Source organism: Cephus cinctus, unplaced genomic scaffold (assembly GCF_000341935.2).
Source record: "Cephus cinctus unplaced genomic scaffold, Ccin1 Ccin1_scaffold0542, whole genome shotgun sequence".
Classification (NCBI taxonomy): domain Eukaryota; kingdom Metazoa; phylum Arthropoda; class Insecta; order Hymenoptera; family Cephidae; genus Cephus; species Cephus cinctus.
Window position 1 is genome coordinate 274,540 of NW_014333200.1, and position 18,277 is coordinate 292,816.

Consider the following 18,277-nt stretch of genomic DNA (forward strand, 5'->3'; position numbering starts at 1 on the left):
CCATTGCGGAAGAGGGAGAAAATGTAGCGGCATAGTTTTATATATTCTCAGATCACGTGTCAACTTAGTGGACGGAATGGACATTGATAAATATATGATATTACATTTTTTAATTTTAGGTAAATTTTTCAATCAATTTCAAATTTCATAAGAGAATCCGTCGATTCTAGTTGAATTGATTAATTAAATAAATTAGTTTGAATATTGAATTAGCTCTATTGTTTATTCTAACCAACTGACAAATGCAGTCATCGTGCGAAACGACGACACTGTTACAACGTTGCATCCAGTGACCTACATAACCTTACTTTTCCGAGGTCACGGGACTCGTTCTTGGATACTACATAAATAATATGTATTTCATATCGATAGTTGATATTAGCTATCGATAAGTTACATTTAGAAACAGTACGGATCACAGTCTTTCAATGGTAACTGATAAGGAATTTATTTTGCCAGTCCTGTGATACCAACCATACATCATGATTACTGTTATCGTACAAAATCAAACATCAGGCTGTAAACAGCTCTCGTTTTTATGAAGATTCCAAAATTACGAACGTTATCAATTTCAGCGAGTGAAATATACCAACGTGCGTCCGATTACAGGGAGTAAAGTGAAGAGTGCGGTTTCGTGTGTAAATGTCTTTCGGAAATGTCTAAACAATTTAAAACAAAAATTAAACATTCGTATAATTACTTAATCACGATAATGATACGTTAGATAATGATATGCCATTAAAATTAAGTATTTTTAATAAATAACAAATGTGACAGGATGCGCTGATATAAAGTCGGACAACTATCGCCATCTAGTGGCGTCCGCCCGAAGCGTCTTTCGATTCCTGAGAGTTTCACGTGGCGCCATCTGTCAGAATTTCACCAAACCAACGAGTAAGACCGACAGTAAATTTATTGACCATGATTAATTTATTATACCTCGTCTTTAACGACTTTTTTTTACAGCAGCCCAAACTACTAATTCCCACTGTTAAAGTCGCTGCATAAATTACAATAAATTACTCAAAACCGCAAGAGTCTCCCTACCGCTAATTTTCAGTATCGGAATGCAAAGATATCGGATTGACTCGAATGAAAGATGTGTACTAACAATTTTTCATATCTCGCCACTAATCGTCTGGCTGAATAAATAATTCGAATTTCCCGCCACTTGTCAAAACCTATTCGCACGACGCGCGCAATTACGTTCGTAAGTCGCTTAATACCATAACAGTCAATTTGCCACGATTAGCAGGTTTAATGATACCTCTCGCATATAATTTATTGTTAATTATTTACCCCCTCCATCCTGCCTCTCCCTCTCCCATCCATACACACGTCCGTCAGGTGTCGACAACTAAATTGACAACTAATTGAAATATTACACGCGTCCGTAATTAAAGGTGAAAATTATGTCGTCTGGTAATTCAGCTCACAGCTACTGAAATCTTAAGATAAAATGACTTTATCGATCAGTGATAAAAAAAAATTATAGTTCATTAAAAAAAAATAGAATACTCGAGCAGCTTCGTAACACTATTACGTCTGCGATACAAAATATTCATAAACCTATGATATATGAAACTAGTTAGCATTTTTCTTACAGCCGCCCATGACGTCTATGAGATTATCTCGCGGTATATCTATACGGCCCGACCCGTGTATAGTAGCGGCGGCAAACTGTTTCTCGCGGTAGTGAAAATAGATATAAAAAATAAAAAGGTAGACCGAAGGAGGGGATAATAGAAGAAACACATTACACGAGGCGCGCATAAAGTTCCATGAATTATCGCGTGGCTCGCGGTTCTATACAGGCTTACGTGTTCGGGGAAGCAATGCACCCAGTGTGGCCGAGAGATGGCTAGAGCTCCTGATCTAACCTATACTTACCGTCACTGAGATAATCTAGCTCAACCTAACCTAACGTAGCGCAATCCAAGTACCTTTGCAGAAGGGAAGGCCATACCAACTCGGAGCAGACTCGAAGCCGACCGATTCCTTCCCCCCGTTGCCCGAGCGTACGTCTTTTCGTACAGATTTGTATCTATAGATAAGATAACCTAAAAAATTTTTATCTTACAGATATCAGATACAATGTTCATTGGGATACTCGTAAAAAAAAATTTCCTAGTTTAAATAATTCTTTGTCTTTTAGCTTAAGATAATGTTATCTAGATAGTCGATATTATCTAGATAACTTTTTACAAAAAAAAAACAATCTTTTTTTTCTATACTGGATATGCTTCGTTCGGTCTTATCCAATAGAAAATTCAAGACTTCGCAATGAATATTTACCATGGTGATCCTCTGGCATGGGTGTAAGTCGAATCCCCATGAGATATTCTGGACCAATGGGATCCGCACGTGGGTGGCTGAAAGAGCCAGCGGAGTTTTCTCCGTAGCTCCGATACCTTTGTGTAGGTGCGGAGGAGTTGCATAGCTCGCGAGATGCATCATCTTTCAAAATGGTGGACCGGGAGTCTGGACCGCTCGTAATATATTTTCCCCTTGCGATTTGCGAGCCTTTGTTTTACCGCACGTATTTTTTTTTTTTTTTTCACGGTGTGACCATCGGCTCGCGGGAATTCGTATTGGGGTTGAAATTTCTGGTTGAAGGATTTTTCGTCTGGTTTCATCAGCAGGTTGGCGAACGTCGTGAAATTATGCTTGGAAATGATCCTTAAGGATTCTCGAAGGATAGATCGTTCTTAGGTATGTTCAGTGCCTTTATTGTTATGCGCATAAGATAAATAGGTGTGTATATAGTGTTGTGTATATATATATAGTGTTCGGAAATGGAAAGGAATATAAATTTGAAAAAATTTAATATGGACGCTCTTGTATATATGTAGACATATTATTATGGTTAATGCTAGCAGTACTCGTTATGCAATGCGAATTACTATCGATCGTGTAAAATGATGATTTAATTGTAAATAATAATAGATCGACTTTGAAATTGCAATTAAATGAGATCATCCGTATTGATTCTTCGGCGACCACCCCGTACAAAGTATCAGCCTATCTCCAACCCGTGTAACAGGTTTTACTATATTTTTTCCAGAATTTTGATTATATCTTATACATCGTAGAAAAAGCGGCGTCGATCGTGTGTGATCGTGATGCAATACAAGACGGGCGTTGCGGTGGGCGTTGCTGAGATCAACCGGATTGCCTCCATTCCGGGTTCGTGGCCTAAAATTTTTCGAATATTTCCGACATTTTGCCGGGAACTTTACGCATGGTTAGATACGTATGAGAAAGGTCAAAGGTCGTTTACCAGTTAATTTTTAAGTTCAGAACGTTTCACTCGTTGTTCCATACGGTCAGGTTATTTTCGTAGTGATCGAGCAGATTCGATTAGGTCAATCGAGTCGAGTGTCCAGCCGTTACGAATGTCTAATGGATGTTCCAATTTCGTTTGGTCGCCATTTTGTTATCCTTAGCATCTTTTTTAGTCCGTCTGAAATAGAAAAAAAAAAAAAATTATTTTAGTAATTTTTACTTAGTTATTCCTAGGGATTTTATTCGGACTGTTTGGTATACTTGAAATTGTCTGTGCTATGGGAAATTTCCCTAGATCATTTTTCACCTTTAGCCACTTTTGCTTATGAAATACTTTGGGATATATTACCTGGACAAATGTTAGTGTCTGGTAACTTTTGCCTAGGGATTTTATTCGGACTGTTCATAATCATTGAAACTATTTGTATTGTAAACTGTCGTACGAGATATACCCGGAAAAATTTTATCTTCAGTAATTTTTACCTAGGGATTTTATTCGGACCGTTCAGAATCTTCGAAACTGTTTATATGGCCAACTGTTATAGGAGATATTCCCAGGCAAGGTCTTTCTTCGTGCCAGTTCCTTGAAAACAATTATGCTACAGGATATATAATGAAACTGCTCCCTCTGGAATCATAACCACTAAACCATTGTAACTTTGTAGCATCTACGAGAATCCTTAGTTTAGCGCCTCAAAGTACGTATATACCACGAAGACGAATAGCCTCGTAAATCTATTGGCTAAGAATAATTTTTTAAAAGCGATTACCTCCCTGCCAAATTTTACGTATTTTTTTTTAACCCATTTATCATCCCACCAAAAAATCTCACAGTCGCCCGAAAAGATTAAAAAGAGCTCTAGTCCGTTCCACAGAAACATTTCGGTATTACACCTAAGTAACGCAGCCATTTTTTCGGTTGTTTCGCCCAATACAAAATGTCCAACTGTAATTCTGATTAATAGAACAGAACCCGGGACAGGGTATTATTTCGATAACGACGCCCGCCGGCTGTCCGAATAATAATAATAATGGCTACCAGTCATCCATCTGTATGACAAAATTTCATTTCGTAAATATGCCCATAATCGTTACGCGACTAAAATATTATAAAAATTTTTTTTTTCAAAATTATATTAAAAAATTTTTTTAGCGTAATCACAAAATATATTTTTTTTCCTTCATCTCAACCTTTTTTCTCCTGTGTGCAGGATCTTAGGCGGATGAGAAAATGGCTGCCAAGTAGCGGATCGAACGGATAACCAAGGGAAGGCCATACACCACGCGCGCTGACTCTTCTTGCACGGGATCGGTAATAACCCAATAAATCAGGTTACCCCAGCGTTGCAATTACGCGTCCCGTGGTTGAAACCCAAAGAACCCAACCCTTCTCGTAAATATTGCCCTGTGCAACTTCGCCTCGGTCGTCTTTTTTACTCCACTGCTCTCACGACCCGGTACCACTTCTCTTTCTTTCCCATCGTCATCCCCGCTACCAGCCCTGTTCGCCAACGTTCTCCTGGTACCCCACGCGCTGGGGTGGCTCGTGATTCTTCACCTCTAAGACTCCTTCTCCATGGGAACGCAAGTAACTTCAACTTTGGGCCCTTTAATTGCCAGCGAGCGATCTGTTAATTCGTGAGTGTCAGCCTGAGAAAGTAAGCCGAGAAAAAAGTCGTCGGTACAAAAACGAAAAAGGGGGTCCTTAAGCCCGTTTCGTTAGAAAGGATCGATTTCGATGAAGCAAAAATGGTGGGATATGAAAAATAAAAATTTGCAGGAAAACACTTTTTTTTCCAAATTTCCAAATTTATTATAGACCGATAAAAAAAAATTTTTTTTTAATTTTTTACAGCCGTATGATTTTACTAGTATGATTAATTCGCGTAATGTTATTATAAGGGATTTTTAAATGCTGGTAAATAAATTGAGGATAGTTTATAATGCTGATCGCGTATGAAAAAAAAATTTTTACCATACTTCCGTGAATTATGGGTAATACGATAGGTCATTGTTGACTAATCAATCATTGGGTATCGGCGGTTCGTATTCACGCGTCATTTTCAAGACGCGATAGAATAATGAATAAATGAATAACGAGCTCACCGGCACACGTGCGCGGACTTCGATATAGCCGAAAACTTCACCCTTCGATTTTTTGGGGCTGCTTTTCTTTTTCTTTCTTTTTTTTCTCGCTCTACGCAATAAAACTATATGCAGTCGACACGAAATTATACGTATAGATGGCATTGATGTATGGTTCGAGCTGGTTTTGATAGACCCATGCAGGCTTAGGACTATAATCACCCTGTGCTCTGTTTCTCGCCATCCTGAGAAATCCTCCATTTTGAATTTTTTTTTTTTCAAATTCATACCCATCGAATAAATACTGGTTACATTTTGAAATAATTTTCTTGAGACTGCACAAGATTTTGTGACGGTTTATAATTCTTTCGATATAAATGAAAAAATTATTTTTTAAACTTTTTTTGGAGAAATTTTGTTCGCAATTTTTTTTCTTTTTTTTTGTTCGAGCTATCGCAGCAATGGCTGCCAGCTCGAAACCTCCTCGTGGCTGCTTAGCATAGGTAACCAGGTAACAGGTAAACCCAAGAAGAACCACAGTGCTGGAATATAAATCTTCCGTCGACAGATGCGCCGCCTCCACCGTCTTTCAACCAACCAACTAACCACAATTTCAGGGTAACGCCCTCGAAACCCGACTTGCTTGGATGCCCGCTGCATTTGCATGTCATTTCGAATGCTATTACAACCCTCCCGCGGTGCACACACCCTTCGAGAAACGCGACAACCCTGTCGTTGTGGTTGCCACCGAAATCGAGTAACAATTTTAGAAGTAACCAAAAAAAAAATTCACCAAAATACCCTTGAAAAGAAAAAAAATCAAAAAGCAACCCCCGAAAAATCATACAAAAATTTTCAAAAATTTTTTCAATACGCAAATACAAATCAAACTTTTATGTCAAATTTTTCAATTTTTTTTTTTTGCAAAAAAACTTGATTTCAAAATTTACTAGTACGTCAGCTTCTCTCTATTAGGAATGTCTCTCGAATTGCTAATCAAACACGGCCGCTATAGAATTTCGTAGAATTTTTATATCGTCCCGTTCCAATAGGTAGGTGCTATATTGTTTGCTGTTTTTTGCCGTTGCGTGTTAGACTCGTATCTGCCCATAGAAGGGAGGAAAAACTCGACATAATGGCGTGCGCATACAGAGTCACGCACACGCATATGATAGGGACACACGAGCGAATATTGTCACGAGTATATATAGATATACTCGGGGTGGTTAGGTATAAACCGCACGGAATTCCTGAATCACGCAACATATCGGTTCGAGGTTAACCTCATCGCACCTACGTTAATTCTATTAATCGAGCTGATGGCGAACGCGAACGATAAACGGCCACTGGTCTGGCCAGTTATCAAAATGATTAGCCCCTCCATAAGCGTGAATGCACTTGACAATCATACATTGTTAGCTCGGTGTGACAGTACCTTTATAATAAATGACAATAATAACATTGCAAACAGTCTTATACCTATTTGCAGTGTCATAAGTAGCCCCAAGCTCTATAAAGAAGCCCTAACATCAAACGGCGGGAAATTTGAAATTAAGACAATCAAGAATTCAATGAAATGTCACAAACAAAATTTGCTTTGTGACGTCACTTTCTCCTTCGAATACACCATTAAGTTAATTCGTAAAAAAAAAAATGAATTTTAGTAAATATTTACGAAAATAATTTTTCTTTTTTCCACCCACCTTAATTTATATACAATTTCTTGATTACATCAATTTTTTTTGAAAATTTAAAAATTATCGACAACATCTAATTTATACATAATTTTCTCAAGTTTATTCCATGCAGTCTGTTCTCCATATATCCTGCTGCAATACACGTCCCACGTTTTTTTCTTGCATGTATATATATATATATGTGTGTGTATTTCAAAATTATCAAAATTTTCTGATCGATCATAAAAGCAAAATCCGAACCGCATAGCAAGGGCTTAAAGGTCCAGGACTGGACTGGAGGTCGTGCATCACAAGAGTCTGGCAGGATAATAGCCCGCCTTCAGAGTCTTATTGCCAGACCAAGCGCCAAGTGATTGATAGACACCAAACCATGGCATGGTATGGTGCACCGTGATATTTCGAAATGCCCATACCCTCACGTACGTAACTCAGATCTCCAGTGCGATTTACGCGTGATCCCCATAGCTAAGAAAAGTAGACCCAGACAATGACTCCTATTGGAAAAGCATCAGGATCATCGTACTTGAAAAGTACGCGTAGAAGCCCATAACTAAAATAACCCGTATATAAGTACAAGATTAAATAAATCAAAGACCAGGAGTTATTCATAAATAATAATATCCACAGCAACAAAAAAAAGAACCCAATCCAACCTCATGATTTTAGAGTTACAATACCATAAGGGAAATTATCGATATATCATTATTAATTATCATTGACCTATACCCAGTGACAGTTATACACGGCTCTTCCTGGGCAATATACCCGTATTATATCCATAGAATTGATGGATCCGTTACATTTACCATGATCTTTGCTGTATGATATTTTTCTTTAATGATAATTTTTATCATTTTTGGATACCGCGCAGGTTGGATCAGTAATTTGGATGATTGTAATTTTATTATTATTTGTGTAAAAAAAATATATTCAGTTGAACAATAAATGATCGTGATTAATTTTTAAAATGATTTTTTCACATTTACCTGCTACGAGAGATTCACCATTAAAAATCACTTTATGTCACTGATAATCATGTATGATTATTTCTCATCCGGACACGTGCTCATGATTGGATATTGTTACGCCATGATTGTCATTGATAATTACAGATATACTTATGATGGAATGGCGGATATATCGACAATATCAATGTCGCAGTTCACGCGGGTTGTTTTTCTACCGGCTTATTATCCTCGCTGGCGAGGTTAGATTTGGATATAATAGCCAAAGGCGGCTGGTCATCTGGTGGCGTCCTGACGTGCTTCACCAGGGTAGCCAGGTGGAGCCACGCAACAGACCGTGTTCAGAGTACGGACGCATATCATTATGAAAATTGTATTCAAAACGCGTGGTCTGCGAAACATTGGTTTTTTTTTTTTTTTTTTTTTTTATTTAAGAAACTGTTCCACTTTCAGGGAATCTTTTTAAGATTGAGAAACTTGGATCATGAGAAACGAGAGTGTATTGTGGTATGACTGGCAGGTGTCTGCTGTGCGATCATTTGACTTCACGGTCTGTAGAAATTCTTTTGATAATACAGTTTCGATGAAAGACTCGAAGAAACGAAGGGAAATACGTTTAACTGAGGGTTCTGACGAAAAAAAAAACGAACAAGGGATGACGAGATAGAGTTGATTTTTTGAGACTGATAAGGGTCACGATGATTTTTGGCGAATTTGTGATTTTATTTCATTTTGAATTTTTATAGTTACAGTGGGCGAGGTCGGTGTTTTTTTTTTTTTCAGCAAGGGTTGGTACGCGTATCGACCTGGTCGGGGTGGAAACACGTTTCATAGCAATGAACCACCGTCACCGGAAACCATTCCTCCAGCGGGCGGCCGCTGGGTTCCTTTTCCGGTGCAGAGAAGTTAAATCTTCCTCGGCACGCCAACCCTGAAAATGTTTACCGAGAGTCCAAGTGTCTTCGAGTATTTGGATGATTTTACGCCGAGTTCCTTGAATCCGCAGATGAGGAAATGCGCTTGGTTTAAGGCCCAATGGGCCCGACGGTAAGAGAGTCAAGCGTCCTCGTGGTCCTTCGTGTAATTGGATTTCGGTATTTTCTGATCAGCTTTGTGAACGCATGCTTTGCGGTCACCCGGGAAGACAAGACAAGGGCCCCTAGGAGATTCGTGGGTCCCATCGTGAATCCGGGGCCTGACGACAGACGCCACATAATAGGCCATCCAAGGAAGCGATGATTCTTCTTCGTTACTTCTTCGCTTTTTTTTCCTTCTTCTCTCTTTCGAATCCTCTTCTTCTGTTCGCTGCCCCCACTCGTCCTCCACCTCCTTTTCCTTCTTCTTTACCCTCTCGATACTGGCTGGCGGTCGCGGGCCCCGGGCCCAAGCCGCGGTGCCTTCGCGTAGCCTCGGGCCCGAAAACCTAACCTCCAATGTACGCGGATAATTGGGGATAATGTCGGGGTTGCCGGGCTGTTGGGCCTCCGTAATTGCACGAGCCGGGGCCCTTTTGGGCCTCCTGTCCGTAAGGGTTCTCTGCGCTAGCTAGCTGTCCGTTCGTTCGTCTGTCGAGGCGGCTTTCGCAGAACCCGCGGCGACCACCGATAGTAATTCGTCGGTTTGTTTCGTGCTCTGCCATGTTATTACGTGTACCGTTCCATCTCCTGACTCCTCGAAATCCTCTCCGGGAACAAAGATGGCTCCGGCTTGACTAGTTTCGAAAATCGACAGATCTTGCCCTCGGGAAATATTATCCAATTCTACCGGAAGACCATGGTACGACTTCGGTCAAGATTTTTTTTTTATTCGCGCTACAATATCTGCTTCGGATCCAAAACGTGAGGTGAACTTTGAAGAAATTCGAATTTTCCCCCAAAAAACCCATCGCAACTCCAAGACAGGAAGTCGAAGCCGCGTAATTGGTAGCTGCCGATAGTCACGTATACGATCCTTGATAAATTTAACCACCTCGCGCATCTTGAGCTTGCGACTCCGGTGGGCCTGATTTACTTGGGACTACTTCAGAGAATTGCCGCCCCGCGGCGCCACGCCGGGCCTTAGATTTTACGAGTTCCTTCCGTCGATTCTAACACGATTTACTGCTTAATAGGGTTTCCACTAATTTTTGTTTTTCTATATTGAAAAATATACCAATCCTCCGAGCAAAGTGATGATATAATTTTACAAGATGCCCAATGATCTTCTTACCCGGTAGAGTCGTCCCGCCGGTAAAACGGTAAAACTTCTAAGCACCCGACGCTACAAATTAGCACAGATAATCAATTAACATGGACTTCCGGCGTGCTTGAACAAACAAATGGCAGTCGTCGCGCGCGGCTCGTAAAATTTTTGGTAATTAAAGGCCGCCGTAGCCACGGGGCGGATCAGGTCGGTCCTAACGTCTCTTCGGGATCCTGACCGGTAGGAAAGACGACGTAAAAAGCCCGCGAAATTTCACATTATTTAAAAGCGCAAAACCTCCACGTCATCTGCATATAGATGGAATTTTTCTCTAGTACACACATATATACACGTACGTAAACGTGCCGTTTCATAGAATTCTCGCATCCTTCCACGAGATGATCCCGCAATTCTTATACACGTGTAAATGAATATCAAGACAATGGAAGTACAGTCTGAGAAAAAAGATAAATATCTGACAAGAGAAAATTAAAAAAAAAAAGTTAACACGCCGATGATTTTCGTGGTTCGGGCACTCGTGTGTCTCTTGATGATTTTTTCTATGGTAGGTGGTCGTCGTCCTAGACAATGGCGCCGGTATCCTAGAACTGTCCTTACCAGGACACATCTCCAACCAGGCTATCATTATCCGCATCTGCCGCAAGCCATCAGGCTGTAATTAGAGGCTAAACATCGTATTCCCCCATTTTTATTATATCTCAGTCTTTGTTTCCGTGCGGACGGAGGTCGTCGCGACGTCGTTATAACCGACGCTCCGTTCCGTCTTTTCGGAAGGATACCGAAACTTTGGTCTCGAAACGATTTTACTTTTTCGAGATAAATACTATCATTATTTTCTTGCTCCTTGCTCGCCTTTCACTTCTTTCGGAAACAGTCATTGTATCCTCATTAAGGATCATTTTCAGATCCTTCATTGACCAGTCTCCGTCCACGTTCCGTCGGACAACAATCTCGCGCGTACATTCCGTAAGAAAGAAATTTTAATCTTTCGACGAAAACGTCATATAGCTATGAAATAAAAATTACCCCCACCCGCTGACAAAGTCAAACATACGGTATCGTGCAAAAAAAATTTTCAAAATAAAAACTCTCGTAAAGACAGATGGGAGTAATTTGGCAAAGGATCTTGCCCGGAGCAACCACCCGTTATAATATCTTCGCAGAACAATTTTTAACACACCATACACGTCAAAGCCATAACAGATTTCATCTCGTGAGATGGTCCGATTAGATCAGGATCACCTTAAAAAAGATTTCCAATCGACCGTATATAAATTGCGCCTTTACTAAATCATTAATCTATCTCAGCTCCTGTATCGTTAGAATGTTTAAAATGTTAAAAAAAAATTTCATCTCAATTTCTCATCCGCCAAAATATTCAACGCCTCCCCCCCCCCCCCCCCCCCCCTAATCTATCTCAGCTCCTGTATCGTTAGAATGTTTAAAATGTTAAAAAAAAATTTCATCTCAATTTCTCATCCGCCAAAATATTCAACGCCTCCCCCCCCCCCCCCACTCGCCCCTTATAATCGTCAAAATGTACCAACGTTCACGAAAATCTCGCAGCATCCAAGTATCCAGGATCTTATCGCTTGGGTTTTCATGGCGAACGGGAGTCCGTTCGATAACTAGAGGATCTTATCTGCGAGCTCCCAGTTTCGACGATCCTCGCAGCCTCCTAAGTCGGTCCTGAGGGTAGGTATGAGATCGTGCTTTGAGAGAGCCGCATCGCGCCAGCCACGCCTTCCCCAGCGTTATTTACCTCCGTTCTTATTATCCATGTTTTTATTGGGACCAGGTCCTTTTTTCATCCATCCGCATAGATGGAGGCCATGATGATGATACGGTCAGTGATAGCACCCGAGGGTATACGATAACGGATCCAGAAGTAGTCACTGGGGATCCTTGATCTATCAGCGATCATCCAGTACGCAATAGATCATCTGGTCTGGCAGTGAGTGTCAATGAGTAATGAGAAAATCCTGAGCTGGTTTCAGCTCGGGGGTACCGGTGCAGAATGATCCTCCAGGCTTATTCACTCCTGGTGCAGCCTCTTCTGCCAGAGCGTCTATCCCTGGACCAGGTCCGCCCACGCCCCTGTTTTCACATACCAAATATTCGCGTGCTGAACCAAAGCGAAAAGTAAAGCCAAAACCTTGGCCAGGTACGTACCTACTTGGTACGTGTACCCGTACATTGTGTGGGGTGCGTGGAGTGTGTAGGGCCCAAAAGTATATAAATCTCATGGGACAGTGACGTCCGACGGTTGCCCCACGGCGTGCTTAGGGTTGCGAGCATCGACGCAGACTCCTGCAGTAGGCGGTTTCAGGGATGGTACGATCTCTTCTGGAGCAAGAAGTGTGTACTGCTCTGCCACGGCAGCTCGTTATTAAAATGGGCCCTAGGAACGATTTCTACTGGCATCGTTCTGAGAACCGAAGAGTCCCGTCGGCGTGGTGAGAATAATTAATGGCGCTTAAGAAAGACTTTTTTCTGTTACATTTAATCAGATGCTACCGTTTTGATTTAGTTTACAACGGACGACTTGGACTTTAAGTTGAGAATTAAAGAATTAGGAAAAATATAGATGGCGGTGTTTGTATACCTACCAGATTGGATGATGATGATGATGATTTTGAATATAGTCAACACTGCTACGTATAACGGTGCAAACGACACTTTCACATTTTGTTGATCATCAAATTCAAATTTGAAAAATGACCACTCAAAAATCTGTCATTATAGACGCATCGTAGTTAATGTTTACATCCGTAACAAGCAACCATAATGGCGGTCTCTTTGGTAAGTTGACAGTAAACTGTCATCAGCTGGTAAGCTGACACTGCACAGTCTCTAATAAAGTTTTATTCAAAAAACTTCAAAAATTGATTCGTTAACACACACCAGAATTTTTAAAAATTGCCAAAACAATGGCAAATCACATTGTTTCAAAAATATATTCATACACCTGCCTCACGAAGTGTCTAATAGAATGAATGATCTCGTTGCGTCTTCAAGGTCAACAATATGGCGTCGGATGGTCCATTTCTGTGCCAAAGATCATCCTCCGGAAGGTCACCGAATGATCCTACTGATCCGGCTGGAGTAATCCATCCCAGAAGACGAGTACGTCCAAGTGAATCTGATGACACAACATGGACGTCGTTGGACTATCTGCAGAGGACGAAGGAGTCCTTCGAGAGACAGCAGGAGCACTTGCGGGGCAGGTGTAACGCGTAGCGGCAGTAGGCACCAACTGATCTCACATAACAACGGCCGATAAAATTGTTGCGTTTCCACCAAAAATTATCCTCTTTTTTCAGTATAAAAAGTACAAAATTGTGGTAATTTAGCCCCCACCACAACGACCAGGGAGGCATCGAGCGTCCGAGGGCAGTGAGAGGGAACGCGACGGGGGCCTTTTGCTCGTGAATACGCCGCACTAACAACGCGGGACAATTATGGTTCAATATAGCTGACGTTAATAGCAATAGCTGAGGTGGCTTCACGAGTTCAGCGGAAGAAGCCACGAGCGGCGAGCCCTTTTTTTGAATTTCCCGCCATTGCCAAACACGCATATACTTAATCAGTATAACGGCGCAGCGATTAAACGTTATCCAGGCTCTTTCGTCAGTTACGCAATAGTTATCCACTTTGAGCTGGATCTTAAAAGTTCTTACTCTGACCTTTGACCCGTATCTAATATTCCGTAACACCAGCGAAAGACACTTTGACAAACTTATTTTACCCACCGTGGGACATTGACGTATTTTTCCCATGACGACGATCGAGGTTGTAAATCGTTGGGGCGGACTTGGAAATTTCGCGTGATCGTGCAGACGATTTGGGGCGACCAGAAATATCCTGGTTGGTGTGGCCTCGCGTCGCTGCTCTTGTGAACTCACCTGGTGCTTAAGCGTCCGAGAGGGGCATACTATGAAATTAGTATAATCACGATCAAAATTACTCGCGCGCCACGCTGCGCGGAACCACCAACCGCCTCTCAAATAGCGCGCCTTCTACTTGCCAATGAGAGTCCTGGAAATCGCGGCCATCTTGCTCAGTTCATGTTGCGCGGTGGCAGCTAGGAATTACCGCAAAAGTGGATAATCTGCGAGAGGTACACCGGCATACCGGTATAGTATGCACTTTCTTCGAACCTGAGACACCTACTATTTAATAGGATAGAATTTGTTAAACGTTCACGACTTTGGTGTGAGGTTTTTTTTTTTAAATATTCGTTTTAAATTCCTATACTCTGAAAATAATTTTTTCGTTGTTAAAACAAAATTGAGTATACTGCAAATGCAATGATATAAAATTAATTTTAAAAATATTGTAAATTTCAAAATGGTATCTCTGAACTTTCACACACTGCACAAGGTCGCCAGCTCCCGTAGCAGCAGAGCTACCATATAATTATACGAATAAACTGTTTTATACACTCCGACTCACGCAGCACGTTGTTAAGCCATGTCGTTGTGTGTATGCACCTTAATGTATCCGCCCCAGCCTGCAGGGGGTATATCCTAAAGTAACTCTACGTAGCGTTAACGTTAAATTAACGCGAAGTAGCCGCTGATTATGCTTTCTTAATTGTCGGATACCGCGGACCACTAAAATTAAAGGATGCAGCGTTGAGAAGCGTCATTACACTTTTCGCTCCTCGGGCGACTACGTTGCTTCTTGATTTCATATACGCAAAAGAAACGAGACATAAATATTAAAGAGCTTCTCGTCTTGGCACAACACAAAGTCACAATGATAAAACGCCCATAAAGCCTCTAAAAACACGACTGTCATTTCTATCTGAACATAACCTCGAAACGAAAATATCTCTCGCCCGTATAAAAAATACAAGCATCGACTAACCTCTTTCTTCGAAGTCACCAGACTTCGGGATCCTGCAAAAGGGGATATTCCATCGACACCTGGGGCACGAATACATTAGGTTTCTCCACGTAGCAGAGCAGGCCCGCCGATTTCGAGTATGCTGACGCCTTGGGCCACGGTTGCTGGAGTAGGTCTAGCCACTGCGTTGCCCTCTGTAATTATATTGTATACAACCCTCCCCAAGGCTCCTCCATCGGGTTCTTCCTTGGCTTCTTTCACGAGGAATATTTTCTTCTTGTTCTTTCCATTGCACTACACTGCGATGCACACGCGGTCCCGCCGTGGGCAACGGTTGCGTCGAACAGTCGTCTCGGTAAAATGCCTGCGGAGTATTCTTCGTTCCTATTCGTCCGTCGCCAGTTTTCTCCGCGGCTGACTGCTCGAGTCGAACTATAAACATATATATAGAAAATAATTCGTAACAAAGTCAAACTACTTTTTATACCCACCACAATATTCTAAACCGTACTACTTACGTGAATAAAATAATTTCGCTAGCGTCTTACTGGCTGTAATCTGAAACACATGGCAGCTTGATAAATAGCAGTAACCTAGTCTAAACACCGTAACAACATCATGGGACATCATCGGTGAAGGTAAAGCTGCTTGCGAAATCCAGTTATTCGTAAACCTTGTTGTACTGTATAATATATACATATATATATATGCAATGAGATCAACCTAACCTTACTTTCCGTATACAACGTATGCAGCTGTCTCCTCTTTACAGCTTTATGCATACACGCTCTCTGATTTCGAGATTTATGTTTTATCAGGTAACCGCGTACTATAAACTTTTGTACACAATCGTTTTACAGGCTAATGAACGTCGTTACACGTGTGACCCGTCCGATAATAGATAACACGAGCAGTTATAAAATATTGCCAGTTAACACGAATCTGACTTTACGATAATTTTCATTAATTCTCAGTCGGACGGATGAATTCGTCGAAGCCCATCTAAATGCGAATCGCCTGAAGGGTTGAGAAACATTATTTTTTTATAAGGTAATTATTTGTCGCCAGAGTCATATGCATACTACCACCACCTATATCGTATGCAGAACAGGATGTGTATTAGTTATGGTCACTCGTGCTATTTCTAGTGGGACTTTCATGATAATACAAGAAAATTGTTTTCCGCTGCGTATTACTGTTTTTCCCAGCATTCCGATACCGCGACACGATATAGGAAATCGTAACGAACGATCTACTAGGTAGCGATATTTTATTAGTTTGCCGTACTGTCTGGCGTATGCACTTTTTTTTTCTATTCCCTATCCGTAGTTACAATTGTAAAATGGAATTTCAGCACGCGTGCTTCGATATTTAAAAATAGATAGCTCGCAGCTCACGTAGTTCGGTATGAGCATTGAAAATAATTTTTTTTTTCTATAATATATACAGATATATTGAGGAACCTTAGTATCTGATATATTGTATGTACCATGAGATACTAGATAGTACTAGCGTGTGTACCTGCGAGTATAGGAGTATTTAAAGTCAGTCGTGATACGCCGATTTTACCGTTAGATTATTTATCGCCGTTATCAATAATTTTGTTAGTTTGATAAAATTAAAATATTTTTTTTTTTAATACTCTTAGGATCGATAGGTTATCAATTTTTTTTTACTAGGACGCCAATTTTGTTTTTCGTTCTAATTCGTTTTGTTGATTTATTACTCGATACCAGTATACAGTATGGTTTAAGGGATTTTCTTGATTGACGTTATCTATCCATTAGGTTCAATGGGGGTGTGAGGTAATTCGCTTTATCCGTTACACCTCGCAGATCACCCTGGGCATTGATTTCACATTAGTACGTAGAAAACTGACTGTTTGACTTCCTTTTTGATCGCGTGGCTCTTACTGACTACTCAACTTCTGACTCGGTTCAAGACTGCCGTGTATGTACGCTAGGGAAGTTAACGTGCTGGAGGAGGGTTTAGCACGCAAAGGTATGAGGACCGACAACCGCAATATTAGATTAATGGCGGCCGTACTGTACATACTTTAGAGTATCTCGTGGAATCCAGAGTAATTAACTCGACGAGTGTTAGGCTCGTGGAAATTGGTGTATTGGTATTTGGTAAATTAATTAGTCGCTTTATTGTTGCTGAGAGATATTTTTTTTTAAATTGGTATAACAGAATGGGGATTTTGCGGTTAGCAAATATTGATGATTGGTTGCTATGTTTATTGTTTAATACGAGTATTAAAGGTAATGTATTTAAACTGTGTTGTGTGGTTTAATATAATTTTGTAATGTATTCCATTTTACGAACAATCGCGAAAATATTCATTAAAATATCTGAATATCTTATGTAGCCATCGTCGTGTCTTAAGAAAACTATACAGGATGGCCCCTGCCGTCGGCTAACCGGTATACTGAAATTCAATCTCAAACCGGAGATCCTTGATCTAAAGGGGACCCCAACCTATTTTACTTCGGAAAGGATCTTGCTCGCCATGCGAAATTAGGGCCTCGTACTTCATGAAGATCATGCGAGTTCCTCGCGGAGGGAGTTGGGGCTGTATGTAAAAAGCTCTGGAGAGTTATGGCCAGTGGGACTCGGGCAACGTCTTTGCTTGAACAAGCGGCAGGGTATAATATCCTTAGGGCAACTTACCAGAGTGGTGGGATCCGTTCGATCGTGATAAGATGCAGCGGCGTCGGTTGTCGGTTGACAAAGGGTCGAAGAAACGCCCCTTTAGATCGGACGCGAAACCGCTTGCGAGGGCGTCCATATTAAAATCTACCCAGACTACACGAGCCTTGTTTATTGCCCGGGTATACGCTTACCAGAAAACGGCTTACTTCTGTATGAGGAATTTACAATACACTTTTATTTTGCAATACTTTTATGCTTGTGGATTGATAGATACGATTACATCTAGATCGGAAGCTTTCTACGAATTCTGGTTGAAATTTTAAACGTGGACAATGATGTGTCGTTGAGTATCTTATTAGAGATAATGCTCGCGTTACTTTATATGGACGAAATATATTTAGTTATAAAATTGAAGGCTCTGTAAAGGAGTGAACAATACTTTCCCGTTTTCTAATAGACTCGTGGACGAATGAAGGTTTCATCTTTGCCGGTGTATGAGTCGAATGTCGTGACTGGTGTCTCCATCTGTAACCGTTG

At 41.0% G+C, this 18,277-nt stretch overlaps 1 long non-coding RNA gene across 2 annotated transcripts; it reads right to left on the minus strand.

The window, feature by feature from the left end:
- Positions 1-2,722: 2,722 nt before the first annotated feature.
- LOC107268416 lies at positions 2,723-18,186 on the minus strand. 2 transcript variants are annotated; one of them, XR_001537825.2, is made up of 5 exons: positions 17,759-18,186; positions 15,604-15,643; positions 15,107-15,517; positions 3,281-3,463; positions 2,723-3,195 (listed from the first exon to the last, which is right to left on the minus strand). It is a non-coding gene; the product is annotated as an uncharacterized LOC107268416 (long non-coding RNA). The 2 variants fall into 2 exon arrangements; XR_003059883.1 differs by having other exon boundaries at positions 2,723-3,463.
- Positions 18,187-18,277: the final 91 nt, after the last annotated feature.